Source organism: Rhinoderma darwinii, chromosome 6 (genome assembly GCF_050947455.1).
Source record: "Rhinoderma darwinii isolate aRhiDar2 chromosome 6, aRhiDar2.hap1, whole genome shotgun sequence".
Lineage (NCBI taxonomy): Eukaryota > Metazoa > Chordata > Amphibia > Anura > Rhinodermatidae > Rhinoderma > Rhinoderma darwinii.
In genome coordinates this window covers 27,549,705-27,569,665 of record NC_134692.1, presented here as the reverse complement: position 1 = coordinate 27,569,665, position 19,961 = coordinate 27,549,705, and positions in this window count along the sequence as shown.

Below are 19,961 nucleotides of genomic sequence, written 5' to 3'. Positions count from 1 at the left end.
CTAGTACAACAAACAAATAACCCCAGAACCACCCCCCTCCCTAACCGGGGATGGAAAAAAAACCCCAAAGGGGTCATATAACATTGTAGAGACGACTTCTGACAGGGAGAATTTCAACCTGCCCCAGTTCCTATATTATACTCCCAATCCTGCCAAATCTGCCGGAGATGAGACCCCTCACCTAAAGTTGTATTGGTTACTTAGATTTTACAGAGACCAAAAGTTGCCATGCACCTCTTACCTGAACCTTATTATGCAATATGGAAAAATGAAATAAATTTGTCTAGTTGATATAGGTTACTATCTATTTGCCCTAATTCCATTCTATAATTAAATACACAATTACAATGTAGCTTTGTTTTGAAAAACCATCCCCGGTCGTCATTCCTGAAACTGACGGTGAACTATTTTGCACTTGTGATGTTTATAAACCACTTTAAATTCTTTATCTAAAAGCAAAAGGGGGCGAAGAGACCACTTTTAAAAATGATTTTCAATACAGCAGAAGCCGAGAGGATAGACGATTGGTGAAGAAACTTGTTACCATGACAACAGTCAATAGGTTAGGCGACCTCTTTTAAACCAATTGGATTGCAAATTCATAACTAAGCGGATAATGCATTTATTTATATCTTTTGAAGTTAATGCATTTTTTTTCATTTTTTTTTTCAAAAGAATAAAATATTTTAATAAGATATTGTCACATGGCACAATCACAGACTGGAAGGATTAACGGGCATTGTTCGTAATTACGTGTTTACATGCGAACCAGTAGACGCTTAAATGAATCGTTGTTTTAATTGGTTTATGTTGAAAGATTCTTTGATCAGACATAACAGTAATATATATTAGCATGCTGCATTTTAAAGTGACACTGCCTTTCATTAATCAAGTGGCTGTACGGTTGATTAATTTGTACAAGGTTTAAATTGCTATGAAAATTTATCATTCATAGCCATGATCTCCATTTACATATATGTTAATTATGGTAAATGTAATCTGTCTCTGAATCCTCTGGGCTGCATACTAAAAAGAAGTGCTGATCACAGAGGATGCTTACATACCACTTACAAAGTGAACTCTTTCTGGCATTCACAAAAGTCAGTTTTCTCGTCAAAGACGGAATAAAATTCAAACATTTTCTGCTGAAGGCGAGTTCAAATACGAAAGGAGACACTTTTTCTTATTTTTTTTCAAGTGATTTTCTCATCCAGTGCCAAAATGCTCGAGAAAATGAGTCTATTTCTTTGTCCTAACTAGGAGAATTACCTCCACACTCTAAAAAAGGGATTTGTTCAGCTTGTAATAGAGGGTAATAATAAGGATACATTTTTTTTTATTAATATCTCTGTTAAACAGGCGAATTAAGGGTTTTTGCAAGTCTGAAACAATCTTTGTAACATAATTAAAATTAATTACATCGTGCCGCAGGATAATGTGGAGGTCTGGGGAATGCCCTCCACTCTTAATGAATATGGGTAATAAGGGCAAACTGGTATAAAGGAAAAGGATAACCACAATGTTATAAAATGCTCTATTATTTTTGAGATTTTTTTTTTTTTTTTAGAAAAGATATTTTGGATTGAAAATTGTAACACTGTATTTTCCGAAGGAGGTGTACTGTATTTGGCTGGTATCGCATGTTTTGACACTTAGAGTCTAACAAAGCGTGGTAAGGCTGAGTTCACATTACCATCAAGATTTCTGTTTTTCTGCTCCGTGATAAGAGCAGAAAAGCAAAAATTATAAAGTGCTGGAACTGTACCGCCTCCGTACCCTGACGTACAAGCTCTGGCAGACTCCGTGTGTACAGAGATATACTCCTCTAGAAGCAATGGAGTCTGATGGAACATGCCACAATTTATTTCATGAATCTGAGATTATAGATGTACAGTAGAGGGCTTATTCACAGGCATAATGAAAGTGGGTGCAGAGTTTGCGGTTGCCATTTGGCACTGGAGCCCTGAGGAGACGAGTACCATAAATAACACATGATAATTTTGGGGCCCTGTTAGAGAATGTACATTGGGGTCCAGGAGCTTCCAGCTATGTCTATGATCATGTACCTCTATGGAAACTCTAATATGGCTTCGTACAAAACAGAGCCGTAATATAGTCATGTGCATAAGCGTTACGGGAACTTGTATGGCAGAACATGGCGGCTGTACAGCTCTGTACTTAAGGAGACGTACAGACTCTGTGGACTTCCATACAGGCTCCATGACAATGTATATACCCCTTAGGCCACATTCACACTTGACTTGAACCCAAAAGCCTAGCTCCATAGTGAATTTCCAAATTAAAACAGCAATTTATTGAATTATGTATAAAAGCTCCATTGGAAGTACCGGAACAGCTTGGCCTACACGTTTTGGATGAAGTCCTTATACTTCTTGCACACGACCGAGTTCGGGTCATGAAAAACGGTCCCTGTGTTGGCCAGATTTCCCAGCCGACCATGGTACAAGTGAACGGGACTCCTGGCATCATAGACATTTTATAATGCTAGGAGTCCCTGCCTCCCCACCGAACTGCTGTTCTGTACTGAACAAAATGATACAGTATGGAACAGCAGTTCCGCGGGAAGGCAGGGACTCCTAGCATTATAAAATGTCTATGATGCCAGAAGTCCCGTTCGCCTGTACCGTGATCGGACCGGGAAATCCAGCCGACACCCAGGCCGTTTTTCACAGACCGAACTCGGTCGTGTGTAAGAGGTGTTACACTAACACTGTATTAGTTCCTTATTTTATATCCATATGTTAAAGCCAAAACCAGGATATGATTCTAAACATAGAAAAAGTATCAGGGAAAGATCTATTTATTTTCTTTTTTTGCAAAATACTGATCAAATACGGAAGTGTGAATAAGGCTTTTGGGAAAACTTGCATGAGGCATTTTTTTTTCTCTTACACAAATCACACCATAAAAAAATCTCATGTAAATATATCCATATGACTCCTTCATACACACACAAACACACACACACACACACACACATACACACACACACACACACACACACACACACACACACACACAATTTTGTCATATCGTGATAATGTTGCTTTTTCACATACATACATGTTTCAATAGACGTCCGCAAAAGTTTTCTTAAAAAATGGAGCAGAAATGCAGCATATTTTCACAGAAGAACTTAGGCTTTATTCACACTGCATTTGCAGTGTACCTTGGAAATATATGTCAGAAGGATCTTCCCATGTATACCTCCGATCTATGCCACTGTATAGGCATATGATGGCTTACGTCGCCCATAGGCTTCAATTGTAACAATTGGTATATATTTTTACTGGATTCTCTGTATGGGATAGCGTAGTCCACTACGCTATTCTGATTGGTAAAAAAAAATAATTATGTACGTGTACAGTCCAATGGATGCCAAAAGGACACTCTTTTGGAGTCTGTTAGAAGCTGGGGCCATATGGAAGCATTTGTCGCATACGTAGTATGAATAGAGCCTAAAAAAATGCTTTGTGTAAATCCATCCTTATAGCTTAGGTTTGTGCATAAATGTATTAATGAGTTAATGACCCAAAATGCTAAGCAATATTAGGGTAAGATCACAGGTAGCGGTTGCTAAGCAGGTGAAAACCACAATGAGATACCGCAAATAAGCAGTTTTTAAAATTGATTGTTAATAGTCGTGCGGTTTAGTGGGCAAAACTGATGATAGCCTCCAAAGCCGTGCGCCCATTGACAATTAATTTGAAATCCATGGCAATTTGCTGTAAACCCGTGTCCGCACTGTGGCCACGTATCGGCCACCAGGCATCTGGTACATGTGGCCCTATCCTAAGCCACTTAGGACCACAGCCCATACATATCAGTATACTATTATGCAGTACTAAATAGAGAAACACATAATAAGAATGAAAAGATCCATCAAAACCAGCTTGTTGACTGTCTCCAAATAGCAGTAGATTTTTTTTTTTTTTACAGTGCACAGTGTCAAATAAATTACGAAATATATAAAAACTAAAAATATATTTAGGAGAATATCAAAGTTCATCACAGGGAGCATTCTTTAGCAGTTTGTGGAGGGGAGACTGATGATAAAGAAGTAGTTTGACATGAGTTCAAGCCACAGTTCTGCCAACTCATAGAAATATATTTAACCGTTCCTCTCTACCACCAAACTTTGTTAAAGGTCCATACTATACCTCCATGTGCCTCTGATATGTTTGTTTTTGAAAGAATGCACAAGAAGAATTTGATGCATGTTCCATTCTGCAGTATGGAGCCATTCTTGCCTAGAAGCAATGCAGAATATAGTGCCTAGCAAAAACACCATATAGCGGCACACGGAGTGCTTACAGGTCCGTCATGTATGGGCAATGCCCATGGTATTGCTGTAAGCATGAGCTCTAATACCAATCAGCTGAGAGCAAGGGGGGACATAGGCGCTGGAGGGCCCCCGTGCAAGAACAGTCTATGAGGTCCATGTTCTCGAATTATCGACCAATCCTCTTATCATAGAGTGTCCCCCTTATGTCTCTCCAACAATCCACCAGCAATTGTGATCCATGTAATTCATTAGCTCAGTCCCTTACATGCAATGTAAAGGACAGCAGGATTCTGTTAGCTGCTCTTGAGGTAGCAGAGGGCCCCCTTACCCGCTGGGCCCCTGTACAGCTGCACAGGTCGCACATTTGATATGCCCAACATATATCTCTAGTACAATATTATAACTTGCTGTCTGCTTTTTTTGTATACAGTGTATTGGCCTAAGAGTAACACTAGCTAAGAATAGATATTATTTTCTATCTCTGTAGACCATGTGTTGCTCATGGAAAGAATACCATGATGCACTGCGGATACCAGCAGGCTTCAGATGTAATATTGCCCCATTTTACAGCATGGAGAAGTTTTTTATCTTGGCAGCAGACATAGCAGGTCCTGGGCCTCAACAATGCAGAATCTTGATCAGCACCCCCCCCCCCCCCACATACGTACCATGTACAATTTATTATACTAGTATTTTCTTATGTGAAAAAGGGGCTTTTGCCCCTTCAGGAATCAGGGCCAGTGTAGGACTGCACCTCTGCACCCCCTTTAGCTACGTCTCTGCTTTGCAGGCTTGGCCTCACACACTGTTGCTTGAACCGGATCCTACATTGCACTAGTAATACTGTCCTGGTGCAAAACTTTCCAGTGGAGTTTACATACAGCGTGCAGTGTAGGTGAGCTCCACTGACTACACAATGGACCGGAAGCTTAAGAAGTAATGATCATAATTAGTCTTCTACTTAATTAAAATCCCTTGCACTATTTCTAAGCTTGTCTTAGACACTGAGAATGAATACATTGCGTAAATCCACTTACTATAATTCCTAACACAAAGAAGCCAGGAACACCTCTTCAGCTCTGCTAAGTGAACGCTTCTTTTCTTGGCTGTTATGTGTTTCTCAATCTCTTTAGTGAGGTTAATTACTTACAGCTGCATCCTGTCTTCTATGATTCCTCACGTGTGTAAATTGTTCATCTTTTTTGTTAGAAATTGTAACATCCTCTCAGTATCTCCCAGATACAACTGGCATCAGCCCAGAAAGACTGGGAAACGAAGACAGGGTCTTACAGTAGGTAAAAGGCCGTGTTCACAGGGGGCGGATATGTTGTGTAAAAGCACGCAGCATATCCGCCCTGTGCGCCGCAGGGAGTTCCGGGCGAAAAACCGCACCAAACTGTGGTGCAGTTTTTTGCCCAGAATGTCCGTTGTGGAAAACTGCTGCATTAACCGGCCTGCTAGCAGGCCGGCCTCCTGGGAATCACAGACTCCTCGTGGGTATAGATGGTGTATTTTTTTCAGAGTTGTGTTTTTTGCGGCGGAATCGCTAAGAAACCTGCCGCAAAAAACGCAACAACTGCTTTTTGTTGTAGGTTTTATCTCCCCATTGAAATCAATGGGGAAAACCCGCAGCAAATATGCAGTGATTACGCGAATACAATTGACATGCTGCGGAATAAAATTCCACAGGTCCATTTCCGAGCGTTTTTCCACACAGTATTTACGCTACGTGTGGATGAGATTTGTTCAATCTCTTCCATTTTGCTACTACTGAATTCTGCTGCGTTTTGAATAATTCTGGACGGAAAAAAACGCAGCAGTTCCGCTACGTGTGCACAAGCCCTAAGGGGTATCAAGAAGTTTTACATATTCATTTATTTTCCTTTTGCTTGTATAGCAGCAACATATTCCACAGTGCTGTATAGAGATTTCCATCATTTGCATTAGTTCCATTCTCCAACATGGCTCACAATCTAATTTCTCAGACACACACTAAGGCCAATTTCATATGAAGCTATTTAACCTATCATTATGTTTTGGAGTGTGGGAAGAAATGAGAGCCTGCAGGAACCCAACGTAGGGATGACATACTAACTCAATGCAGATATTGACAATGGTCAGATTGGAACCCAGGATCCAGTGCTGCAAGCCAACATTGACATGGGGATACCCCGGGGCTTCTGCTTGAAACCCCTTTACCTGCTACTTTATACTGTATACTGTATTAGGGAAATGTGTTATCAGCAGTTCTCTAGTGTAAAGGTATTATTGGAACCACAACCTGCACAATGGGTAAGGGACTTAGATAAGAATGATACAGAACTTCAGAGAATGTATATTTCCTAGCCTGTGCCCTGCAGATGACATCATCAGAATAACCACACCATTGTTCTTAAGGGGCCTCCATTCATAGTAGATTGTAAAAAAAAAAAATTGTGTCCACCAGTCAGCAGAAGCTCATGAAGAACTCACGCTGATACCAGGAAGATGGAGGTAAGGGAACAATAACTGGGGGCAATGGGACAAGAATCCTGCCTCAGAACTGTGTAAAAAAACCTGTGTATAGTTTAATCTTATGGAGTTACATACAATGAAGTCTCACCTTAAAGTTCCACTTTGCTACTATGAAAGACCTTTAAGAGTGGAAATAATTGGAAAAAAATGCACTACTTTATGTAATAGTCTAAGTAATAATTATGTAATAGTTCAAGTCCATATCAGACTTGAAAAATAGTCATAGTATACTGTATATTGATATAGATGGGGATTTCTGGCCCATATAATGTATTGTTACCAGCACTGTCATAGGTAAACTGCCTTAAAGGGGTTTTCCCATTAAGGACATGTATGACATATCCACAGGATATGTCCTAAATTTCAGATAGATGCAGGTCCCACCTCTGTGACCTGCACCTATCTCTAGAACGGGCCACCTAAACCTCGTTCTGTCGCACTGTGCTGTGGGCTGAAGCGTGTGATTTCCGATCATGAAAAAGAAAACAGCGTAGCTCGCTGAGCCACACTGCTTCCGTAAATGCCATTCACTACTATGGAAGTTACGTAAACAGCGAAGCTCAGCGAGCTACGCTGTTTTCTTCTTCATGGTCGGAAATCACACGCTTCAGCCTCAACACAGAGTTTTAGACCGGGAGGTTTAGGGGGCCTCGTTCTAGAGATAGGTGCAGGTCACAGAGGTGACATTCCTGTGAATTTGCCATTAATGTTCCTAATGGGAAGATTAAGTATGTAATTCCCTAATGGGAAGATTTAAAGAGGCTCTGTCACCAGATTATAAGTGCTCTATCTCCTACATAATCTGATCAGCGCTGTCATGTAGATAACAACAGTGTTTTTTATTTTGAAAATGTATCAATTTTGAGCAAATTATGCACAATTTTAGATTTATGCTAATTACTTTCTTAATAGACAACTGGACGTGTTTTTACTTTTTTACCAATTGGGCATTGCAAAGAGAAGTGTATGACGCTGACCAATCAGCATCATACACTTCTCTCCATTCATTTTTAGCAGTACCCACAACACAGCGTGCTCTTGAGAGATCACGCTGTGCAGTCACATACTCCCATAATAACAACTCAATATTTATTGCCCAGGTCCTGCAGTTTTTAGGAATATCCCACATGTGGCCCTAGTGTGCTAATGGACTGAAACACAGGCCTCAGAAGCAAAGGAGCACCTCGTGGATTTTGGGGCCTGCTTATTTTTAGAATATATTTTAGGCACCATGTCGAGTTTGAAGAGGTCTTGTGGGGCCAAAACAGTGGAAACTCCCCAAAAGTGACCCCATTTTGGAAACTAGACCCCTCAAGGAATTTATCTAGGGGTATAGTTAGCACTTTGACCCCACAGGTATTTTGCTATATTTATTGGAGTTAGTCTGTGAAAATGAAAATCTACTTTTTTTCCGAAATAACATAGAAATTTTTAATATTTACAAGGAATAAAGAAGAAAATTCACCCCAACATTTGTAAAGGATCTTCTCCCGATTACGGAAATACCCCATATGTGGTAATAAACTGCTGTTTGGACCCACGACAGTGCTCAGAAGGGAGGGAGCGCCATTTGGATTTTGGAGCACAGATTTTGCTGGATTGATTTTTAGTGCCATGTCGCGATTGCAACCCCCTGGAGGGAACAAAATAGTGGAAACCCCCCAAAGTGACCCCATTTTGGAAACTAGACCCCTCAAGGAATTTTTCTAGGGGTTTAGTAAGCATTTATACCACACAGGTCTTTTGCAGAATTTAGTAGAATTAGGCCGTGAAAATGAATATAAACATTTTCGTCCACTAAAATGTTGAATTTTTTCATTTTCACAAGGGATAAAGGAGAAAAAGTCACCCTAAATTTGTAACGCAATCTCTCCCGAGTACGACAATACCCCACATGTAATAATTTCTTTTTTTAATAGAAATTAATTAACCTTTACAGGACTGATCCTTTTTTGCTTTTCCATTTTAGTTTTTCACTCCCCGCCTTCCAAACGCCATAACTTTTTTATTTTTCCATGAATTGAGCGGTGTGTGGGCTTATTTTTGGCAGGACGAGCTGTAGTTTTTATTGGTACAATTTTTTGGTAGATGCAAATTTTTGATCACTTTTTATTACTTTTATTTAGAGCTTTGGTGGCCAAAAACAGTGATTCTTTATTTCTTACGGCGTTCATAATGCACTATAAATGACAATTTTACTTTATTCTGCGGGTCGGTACGATTACGGCGATACCATATGTATATAGTTTTTTTTATGTTTTGCAGCGTTTGAACAATAAAATCACTTCTTTATAAAATAATTTCTTTTTTGTGTCACCATATTCTGAGAGCCGTAACTTTTTTATTTTTCAGTCAAAAAAGCCGTGTTAGGCTGGGTTCACACGTGGCGGAATTTCACTTAAATTCCGCTGCGGACACTCCGCAGCGTTAATCCGCAGCGGAGCCGTTTCTGCATTGACTTCCACTTCTATTTAAAAGTGTTCGTTTAGACGATGCGTAACATTCCGCTGCGGAGCATAGGCTGCGGAGCGGAATTTGGTGTCCGCAGCATGCTCTGTCTGTTGCGGAGCAGTGGCGGACTCATGGCGGAATTTCTCCATTGACTTCAATGGAGATTCTAAATTCCGCAATGAAGTCCGCAGCTGTCATGCACATGTTATGTGTGCTGCGGATAGGTCTTGCTTTTTTGCCATGACATTTCTTCATTCTGGCTGGACCTATGTATTTCTAGGTCTACAGCCAGACTGAGGAAGTCAATGGGGCTCCCGTAATGACGGGAGCGTTGCTAGGAGACGTCTGTAAATAGTCACTGTCCAGGGTGCTGAAAGAGTTAAGCGATCGGCAGTAACTGTTTCTGCACCCTGGACAGTGACTACCGATCCAAATATACAGCTATCTGTAAAAAAATATAAGTTCATACTTACCGAGAACTCCCTGCTTCTGTCTCCAGTCCGGCCTCCCAGGATGACGTTTCAGTCTAAGTGACGGCTGCAGCCAATCACAGGCCAAGCACAGGCTGCAGCGGTCACATGGACTGGCGCGTCATCCAGGGAGGTCGGGCTGGATGCCGAAAGAGGGACGCGTCACCAAGACAACGGCCGGTAAGTATGAAATTCGTTTACTTTCACTAGGGAAAGTGCTGTCCCTTCTCTCTATCCTGCACTGAATAGGGAGAAGGGAAGCACTTTTCCCGCAGTCCGCAGCAGCTAGTCCGCATCAATTTACTGCACATTTTGTGCAGATCCGCAGCAGAATCTGCAACGCAGATTCTGTGCGGCATTGATGCGGACAGTTGCGGAGGAAATCCGCCACGTGTGGTCATGCCCTTAGGGCTTGTTTTTTGCGGGACGGGTTGTAGTTTTTATTGGTACTATTTTCGGGTACATGCGACTTTTTGATCACTTTTTATTCTATATTTTGGAAGGGATGGTGACCAAAAAATAGTGATTCTGGCATTGTTTTTAGTTTGATTTTTTTGCGGCGTTCACCGTGCGGTAAAAATAACATTATAGTGTTATAGATTGGATCGTTACGAACGCGGTGATACCAAATATGTGTACTGTTTTTTAACGGTTTCACTTTTTTCGTATAATAAGAGACTTATTATAGGAAAAAAAATCTTTTATTTTTACACTTCTGTAAAACATTTTTATTAACTTTTTTTTTATTTTTTGTTTACTTTTTACACTTTATTTTTTTTACCTGCAGCTCTGATCACTGCAAGAATACATTACACTAACTAGGTAGTGTAACGTATTCCAACTGTCAGTGTGACGTCACAGTCACTCTGACAGTTAGTCTACGAGGACCAGCCAGGGGCTGATCCTCATAGCCTTGCATGCATGGCAGACCCGGGGGCCGTTGTCTGGCCCCCGGGTGCCATCACAAGCATCAGCAGCCCCCACAATTGCATGGGGGCTGCTGATGTGCTACAAACCCCCTACATGCGGAGATCGCAATCGAGCCCCGCATGTAACGGGCTAATTGCCGAAATCAGCGGCAATGAGCCGCTGATCGGCAACTAGTGGAGTGTCAGCTGTCAGAGACAGCTGACCTCCCGGCTCCCGATGCACACTGTCGCCGACAGTGTCACAGACACTGTCATCGACAGTGTGCATCGCGAACGGCAGTGACGTCCTGTCACTTTGACAGGAAGTCTATCAGGAGGCTGATCCTGATAGGCTTCCGTACATGGCAGACACGGAGGCCATTACTTGGCCTCCGATCGCCATGCTAGCCATCTGCAAACCTGCCGATGAGCTAGAAACCCCTGAATGCGGTGATTGCAATCAATCACCGAAATCAAGGGGTTAATTGCCGATATCAGCGGAAATAAGCCGCTGACTGGCATACAGTGGAGTGTCAGCTGTCAGGGACAGCTGGCCTCCCGGTTCCCGGTGCACACTGTCGCCGACAGTGTGCACCGGGAACTTCGCAGTAACTGTACGTCCCTGTGCCTTAAGACACTGGCCACATGGACGTACAGTTGCGTCCTCGTGCGCCTAGGGGGTTAAGAAACGAATTAGCATAAATCTAAAATTGTTCATAACTTGCTCAAAATTGATCGTTTTTCAAAATAAAAAGCACTGTTGTTATCTATATTACAGCTCCGATCAGATTATGCAGGAGATAGGGCACTTATAATCTCTTTAAGTATGTAGATTATAGGGGTCCTACGACTCAGATTGACATTGACAATTACATGAAGGCATGAAAATATGTACACATCATTTATGCAATAAAAGGGGTATAGCCATCCAGACAACCTCTTTTCAGTTGAAACCAGCTTAGTGATCAGCTGATCACTGTGAGACCAACTTCACAAATCTTAAGCGATCTGCTGTAATCATCATGAAAGACTGCAGCTGGCCATACACTAAAATGCATTCAAATGAATAGTTGACTATGTAATACATGAACTGGCTGTGTCCACCAAAACGAGAACTGGGCTTGGTTAGCGGCTATCTGCTTTGACCAATAGAGGGATTCCAGTGCTGCAATGTTCATATACCCTAATAGTGCATATAAAAAACAAATTGTCTTTGTTAGACATCTTCTTTTAACGGGCTTTAAAGCAAAGTTACAGTTCTCCTTTATTGTGAAAAATATAGCAATAAAAGGATAACAATTGTAACAATTAATATTAACCCTACAGTACTATGACACATTTTAAGTGACTCACTATTTTTGTTAATATATACTATACTAGTACATTCTCAATGGACTAATTATATTTGCGAACATGTTAACTCTTGACTTCTGTTTGTGGGTTTTCTAAGACTACAACAAGGACAATTAACAACATATATTTTACTAGTATTGGACATAAGGAAAATGTAACTGCAATAAAATAAATAATTTTAGAAGTATAATACATGCGGGCTGTGGAGGATAACATGTTTATATATATATATATATATATATATATATATATATATACACATATACACTACCGTTCAAAACTTTAGGGTCACTTAGAAATTTCCTTATTTTTCCAAGAAAAGCACAGTTTTTTTTCAGTGAAGATAACATTAAATTAATCAGAAATACACTCTATACATTGTTAATGTGCTAAATGACTATTCTAGCTGCAAACGTCTGGTTTTTAATGCAATATCTACATAGGTGTATAGAGGCCCATTTCCAGCAACAATCACTCCAGTATTCTAATGGTACATTGTGTTTGATAACTGTGTTAGAAGGCTAATGGATGATTAGAAAACACTTGAAAACCCTTGTGCAATTATGTTAGCACCGCTGTAAACAGTTTTGCTGTTTAGAGGAGCTATAAAATTGACCTTCCTTTGAGCTAGTTGAGAATCTGGAGCATTACATTTGTGGGTTCGATTAAACTCTCAAAATGGCTAGAAAAAGAGAGCTTTCATGTGAAACGCGACAGTCTATTCTTGTTCTTAGAAATAAAGGCTATTCCATGTGAGAAATTGCCAAGAAACTGAAGATTTCCTACAACGGTGTCTACTCCTCCCTTCAGAGGGCAGCACAAACAGGCTCTAACCAGAGTAGAAAGAGAAGTGGGAGGCCCCGCTGCACAACTGAGCAACAAGACAAGTACATTAGAGTCTCTAGTTTGAGAAATAGATGCCTCACAGGTCCTCAACTGGCAGCTTCATTAAATATTACCCGCAGTGTCAACGTCTACAGTGAAGAGGCGACTCCGGGATGCTGGCCTTCACGGCAGCGTGGCAAAGAAAAGGCCATATCTGGGACTGGCTAATAAAAGGAAAAGATTAATATGGGCAAAAGCACACAGACATTGGACAGAGGAAGATTGGAAAAAACTGTTATGGACAGACGAATCGAAGTTTGAGGTGTTTGGATCACACAGAAGAACATTTGTGAGACGCAGAACAACTGAAAAGATGCTGGAAGAGTGCCTGACGCCATCTGTCAAGCATGGTGGAGGTAATGTAATGGTCTGGGGTTGCTTTGGTGCTGGTAAAGTGGGAGATTTGTACAAGGTAAAAGGGATTTTGAATAAGGAAGGCTATCACTCCATTTTGCAACGCCATGCCATACCCTGTGGACAGCGCTTGATTGGAGCCTATTTCATCCTACAACAGGACAATGACCCAAAGCACACCTCCAAATTATGCAAGAACTATTTAGGGAAGAAGCAGGCAGCTGGTATTCTATCTGTAATGGAGTGGCCAGCGCAGTCCCCAGATCTCAACCCCATAGAGCTGTTGTGGGAGCAGCTTGACCGTATGGTACGCAAGAAGTACCCATCAAGCCAATCCAACTTGTGGGAGGGCTTTCTGGAAGCGTGGGGTGAAATTTCTCCCGATTATCTCTGCAAATTATCAGCTAGATTGCCAAAGGTCTGTAATGCTGTAATTGCTGCAAATGGAGCATTCTTTGACAAAAGCAAAGTTTGAAGGAGAAAATTATTATTTCAAATAAAAATCATTATTTCTAACCTTGTCAATGTCTTGACTATATTTTCTAGTCATTTTGCAACTCATTTGATAAATATAAGTGTGAGTTTTGAATTCTAAATTGTCTGGGTGACCCCAAACTTTTGAACGGTAGTGTATATATATATATATATATATATATATATATATATATATATATATATATACTGTATATATTACTGTATTCATCCATAAATAATTCCTTCGTGAAGTGGTCTTATGCAATGAGGATAGTCTGGCATTGGTACTAAAGATGGCCAAGAACAATTTCAACCATTTCCACTAAACATTTTAAAATGTTACATTTGCAGTGGCCGGCCAATGTCTGCCAAAATTGTTATAGGTCACATTGATTTTTTTAGCCAGTGGTTGGCTAAAACTTGTCTGTATGTCATGATTGACCAAATTCTCCCTACCTGCTAGCAGTCCGTATCCTTCTACCTACTACCAGTCCATATCCTGACACCTGCTGCCCATCTGTATTCTGCTTCCTGATATGAGCCTGTGGCCTACTACATGTTGGCAACTGTATCCTGCCTGAAGACCAGCGACCTGCTACGAGCTGTGACCTCAGATCAATACCTGCCTGCCACGATATAATCTGCCAGTACGCCTGTATCCATGATGTACTTCACTGTTGTCGCCTGGTCCACTGGGCCAGCTGCTACTCACACCAGGACCACCTCAGGAGGTAGCAATCTGGTAGTCTGCTCACAGCAAAGTCCAAAACCCCGTACGGGGGTTAAAGGGTGAATACCAGGAGACTACTTGCACAATGCCTTTAGAGGTGGCCCTAAGTCTAACCGGTTTAATAGCCCAGTGGGTCCACAATCATCTGGTTATTACAACATCATTTGCAGTTCTGTTGATCGTGTGATCCCCGGGGGATAATAGGTCATGAATATAAATTTATATGAAGATTCCTTATTATTATACTGTACTTTTGATATATTGTGGAAAGCCTACAAGGCGCAAAAGAAGTCCCAGTAATATCCTACACCACAACAAACCTGTAGTCTTTCCTTGGAATCAAATCCTTGTGTACTTTGAATTGTATAATCATACATTAAAGATTCCATGATGGCCATGGCTGGTATTGAGTTTTCATCATTAGGACAATATTAAGATTTGTTTGTATTTAATGCACTTGGTATACAGTAGCCGTCATTATCTTGACTTTTAATGTATTAAATACGCAGAGTCAAGCAAATTTAACCTGGTCTTTTTCAATGGCTTTTCAATGGCTTTTGCCGTGTGATATCACGCTGCAGCAAGTTTATCAGAGTCAAGATAAAGATGGCTACATCTGTACATGGTATACACTAAAGAGCAGATTTTTTTCCAACCTTTCTTATGAGCTGGTAAGGGGATCCGCAGGAAACAGCAGACCTGACACTTTTAGAGTAGGGAAAGCAAACTGCTAAACTGTTCACAATTCCTTGGCACAACAGTCAACGCATCTCCAATAGAATGCTATTATAGCTTTAGCAGCCCCTCCACTAAGCTTTTTTTGAGATAGGAATGGGTGTTGGGGTTTCCCGGGAAGAAGAAAAAAATGTTCTGGGATTCTCCCATGGTAATAAAGTTAGGAAGGAGTCCAATCCTCGCTTTCGTTCTTAATTGCCAAAAATAGAATCGGAACCCAGCTCAGGGAAGAAGATTCCCAGATAAAATTTTACGGAAATTTTCCTTTCTACTCTGAGCTGGGTTTTGATCCTATTTTCGGCAATTTAGAACAAATGGGAGGACAAAACTGCAGAGAACAAGTGTGCATGCAGCCATTGGGCAGCCCATGTAGGCTGTATTGTATTTCCCTATATGCCTTGAGTTTCAGCACATACCAGGCATAAATCTAGCAGGATAGGGAATGCAAGTTGATTAAACTATGGAGCCTCCGTGTACTGTACATGCCTGTCTTTACTTAAATATATGAGAAAGCATTATCCAAAAACACCATATAGTATTATATTTATAATTGGAAATTGGCCCTAAGTGGTTAAATAAATGGCTTCTTTAGGCATGTTTTGCTATGAAATGGTCTGACTTCTCGGAGGAATTTTCATATCACAATATAAATCTCATACAATTGATTCAATGTAAGTAGAAATCTTTTTATTTTCATTACCTTGGTGGATTAAACCCCTTACGGACTGTAATGCTTGAGAAGCTCTATGATGGTTCGAGCAGAAGTAAAAGACTTATATACATTTCTCTGCATCAAAGACTTCTAGTGTGCAATGTATTGCTGCAAGACAATTAAGAGCTTGGGAGTATTTATGATAGAATGATACACTTGTAAATTTGCCCAAGGACACAATTCTATTCAAATGTCTTTTAATGAAACCCCACAAGATAGTAAGAAAAGAAGGAATTCCCCATAACCACTTTCCAGCTAAGCTACAATATCACTATTGAAAGAAGATCAGTTAGTATATACTTAAATGCATGGTTCTCTGGCCAAGTCAAGCCACCCACTAACTTTGCTCCAAAGCCAATGTCAATAATACATGTTTATATGAATCCACAAAAAATGGAACATAGTAATCTCTAATTTCATATTATAGTCGTTATAGAAAGAATCAATATCTAAGGGAAACATTTGTAAACCTTTTATGAGTGTTCTATAGCCCTACTGTATTATTGCTGGTAATTGTGCCATATGTACTTATACTAACATACCACCAAGCAAGTTTTAGTGCAATGTGTGCTGTATTTATCAACATGGTACAGAGATTGAAGTATAAGGCGCAGCTACAGAACTACGCTGGTATAGCAGATCACCAGTTTTTCGCATATTGCAAGAAGACCAAGTAAAATGACATTATTCCTGTACTGTGAAATCATCTTGTTCATTATCTGTACTGTGACATTACTGTGTGCCTTATACCTGCACTATGACATCATTATCAGAGATTACATTAAAAAGATCAGTCTAGTTTTCTGATGTAAAAAAGAAGCAGATTTTGGTGCAGGCTATAGTTGCACTTAAATTTGCGACTTTTTACTTCATCGCTCCATCCAGCAAATAGTAAGAAAGGGGGAGGGATTTAGCAGAACGGGGTGGGGCCTCTGACGGAACGACAGATTTACCATGATTTATGCCAGAAACAGGTGTAAATTGTGGTGTAAATCTACATCTGCTCATGGCAGGCGTAGATTTTCATTTCTGTCACAAGGACAGCCAAAAATGCAACAAATATACTGTATTTGTGCACCTCTTAATAAATTTGGCGCATTTCCTGCCGATGTCAATTAGTTTAAGACTGGTGTTTGAAACGCCAGTCCTAATATATTCCCCCCAATGTTTTTTTCTTCCTGTGTTATTATATCATTGTGTGCATTATCCATGTACTATAATATTACTGTGTGCATTATTCCTGTGCTGTGATATCGCTGTGTACATAATCCCTTTGCTGTGTCATCCTTTTGTGAATTATGCCTGTAATGTGACATCATTGTGTACTTTATCTTTATACTACGATATCATTATGTGCATTATTTTACTACTGGGATATCATTGTTTTCATGGTTTTTGAGATATAAATTTGCTTAGTGGATTATCTCTGTAAAGTGACATCACTTTTGTGCATTATCTTTCAACTAAACCAGAACAAGAAACAAGTCACGACCAGGTGTTTGAAAAAATACAAATAATCTTTATTAAAGTCAATTAGACACATGGAGACAACGTATAACACTTAGACATACTAAAATGCCATGGACCCTTGAACACAAACGGAATCCGAACGTAAAAGCAGAGTAGCCCCCCAGATGTAAAAATGGTCTGACACAACCTATATATGGCTAAAGTGCATAAATACATATTAATGAGCAGGTACTAGGCATGGTACGCTTTGCACAGATGAACACACAAATAAGTATAGAAAATATATATAAGGTACAATCTAAGTAAAAACGACATGTAAAGTAGTATACCTACACCTGCGTATAAGAAGATAAATAGGAGATCAAGACCAGGAGGGGGACCTCTGCTTAACCCAACGCGCGTTTCGCTGGTGCTTCGTCAGGGGTTGAACCCCTGACGAAGCACCAGCGAAACGCGCGTTGGGTTAAGCAGAGGTCCCCCTCCTGGTCTTGATCTCCTATTTATCTTCTTATACGCAGGTGTAGGTATACTACTTTACATGTCGTTTTTACTTAGATTGTACCTTATATATATTTTCTATACTTATTTGTGTGTTCATCTGTGCAAAGCGTACCATGCCTAGTACCTGCTCATTAATATGTATTTATGCACTTTAGCCATATATAGGTTGTGTCAGACCATTTTTACATCTGGGGGGCTACTCTGCTTTTACGTTCGGATTCCGTTTGTGTTCAAGGGTCCATGGCATTTTAGTATGTCTAAGTGTTATACGTTGTCTCCATGTGTCTAATTGACTTTAATAAAGATTATTTGTATTTTTTCAAACACCTGGTCGTGACTTGTTTCTTGTTCTGGTTTAGTTTTAATTAGTCACTAGGACCACTAGTATCATTCGGGGTATTATTCGGTTTGCTGCATTATCTTTCAACTGTAACATCAATGTGTGCATTATATACATACTATGAAATCATATGTGTAGTATTCCTGTGCTGTGACATTACTTTATGAATTAAGTCTGTTCTGTGATATCATTGCGTACATTATGTTTATATTTAGACATCACTATGTGCATTATGCAAGTACGGTGACATAACTGTTTGCATGGCTACTGAGCTTTAACTTTGCTGAGTGGATTATCCTTGTAATGTGACATCACTATGTGCATTGTCTTTATACTGTGACATCAATTTGTACTTTATCCCTGTGTGTTATGCCTTATTCACACAAACGTGTCCGTTTTGCGCGCGAAAAAAGTTCAGTGTGACATGTGTATATGGTGCGTGGCTGCGTGATTTTTGCGCAGTCGGCATCATTATGACACTCCCTTTTTATGTGATGACACAGTAAAGAAGGAGGGGATTTTATGTCTCCCTTCTCTTCTTTACCAGCTGTAGCGCGAATCACGCGTGTCACCCAGAAGTGCTTCCGTGTGCCGTGCGCGATTTGCACGCACCCATTGACTTCAATGGGTGCGTGCTGTGCGAAACACGGGCAAGTATAGGACATGTCGTGAGTTTTACGCAGCGCACATACGCTGCGTGAAAATCCCTGACAGTCTGAACGGCCCCATTCACTAACATCACGCACGTATCACGGACGTATAACACGTTCGTGTGAATAAGGCCTTACGAAAAAATACATGGCCCAGATTAGGGACTAAAATAATCATAAGATGTTTAGATTCCAAACATAATGGAGTGGGGTCCCATTCCAAATATTGCTATAGGGCAACATGATTACGTATTACGCTCCTATTACGCTCCTAAATATGGAGAATAATCTCGGTCAAAAAAGGGTTGAGAAGTAGAACAAACTAAATTTACATTTGAAACTAAATTTATTATATTGATCCCCCACCTGATAACTGTGTGGCAGATCCAGCCAAATATGTAGCATAGTGGAGAAGACTGAGAAACGTTTGCCAGTCTGACCAGTATGATGCACAACCTCAATAGAACCTTGTATCTTGCAAAACACTAAAAATCAGTCAAAACAATAGAGCCCTTTGTTTAATAAATTGTAAATTTGAAGGTAGCATATTGCAGCCCTTTGCTTGGAATAATCTGGACTTTCATTGGCACTATTTAATCTATTCTATCATCATATAACATTGTCTTCATGTAGAATAGTTCAACCTGTATGCTTTCCACTGAGAGCAATTGAATTACCCCACTTTCTTCAGGCTAAGTGGCATAGAAATATCCTTGGAGATATCTTCATCAATGTCTGCGAGCTCAGTAATGCCGTACTACACTTGTAACACTTTGTAAATATTGAGAGCACAGTAGAGGGCCAAAGGGCTATAACATGTCATGTTTGATGTGGACCGGCTACGGCACCAATGAAAATTCGTACAAATATATACAGTAAGTGAAGTGCCTAAAGACTTGAATATTGGAAGGGCTAAGATCGCAGTGTTTCTACTATTTATAGCGTCAATGTTAATGAATTTTCCCGAAGCAATGCTGTACCAGCACAAAGCTGGAGAACCTGAATTGGCATATAATACAATGAAAATGGCATATTGTCATATTGTCATTTAGAGCCACTATATGAAACATTTAAATATATCTATTCAAATCCATGTTTATAACCAGCA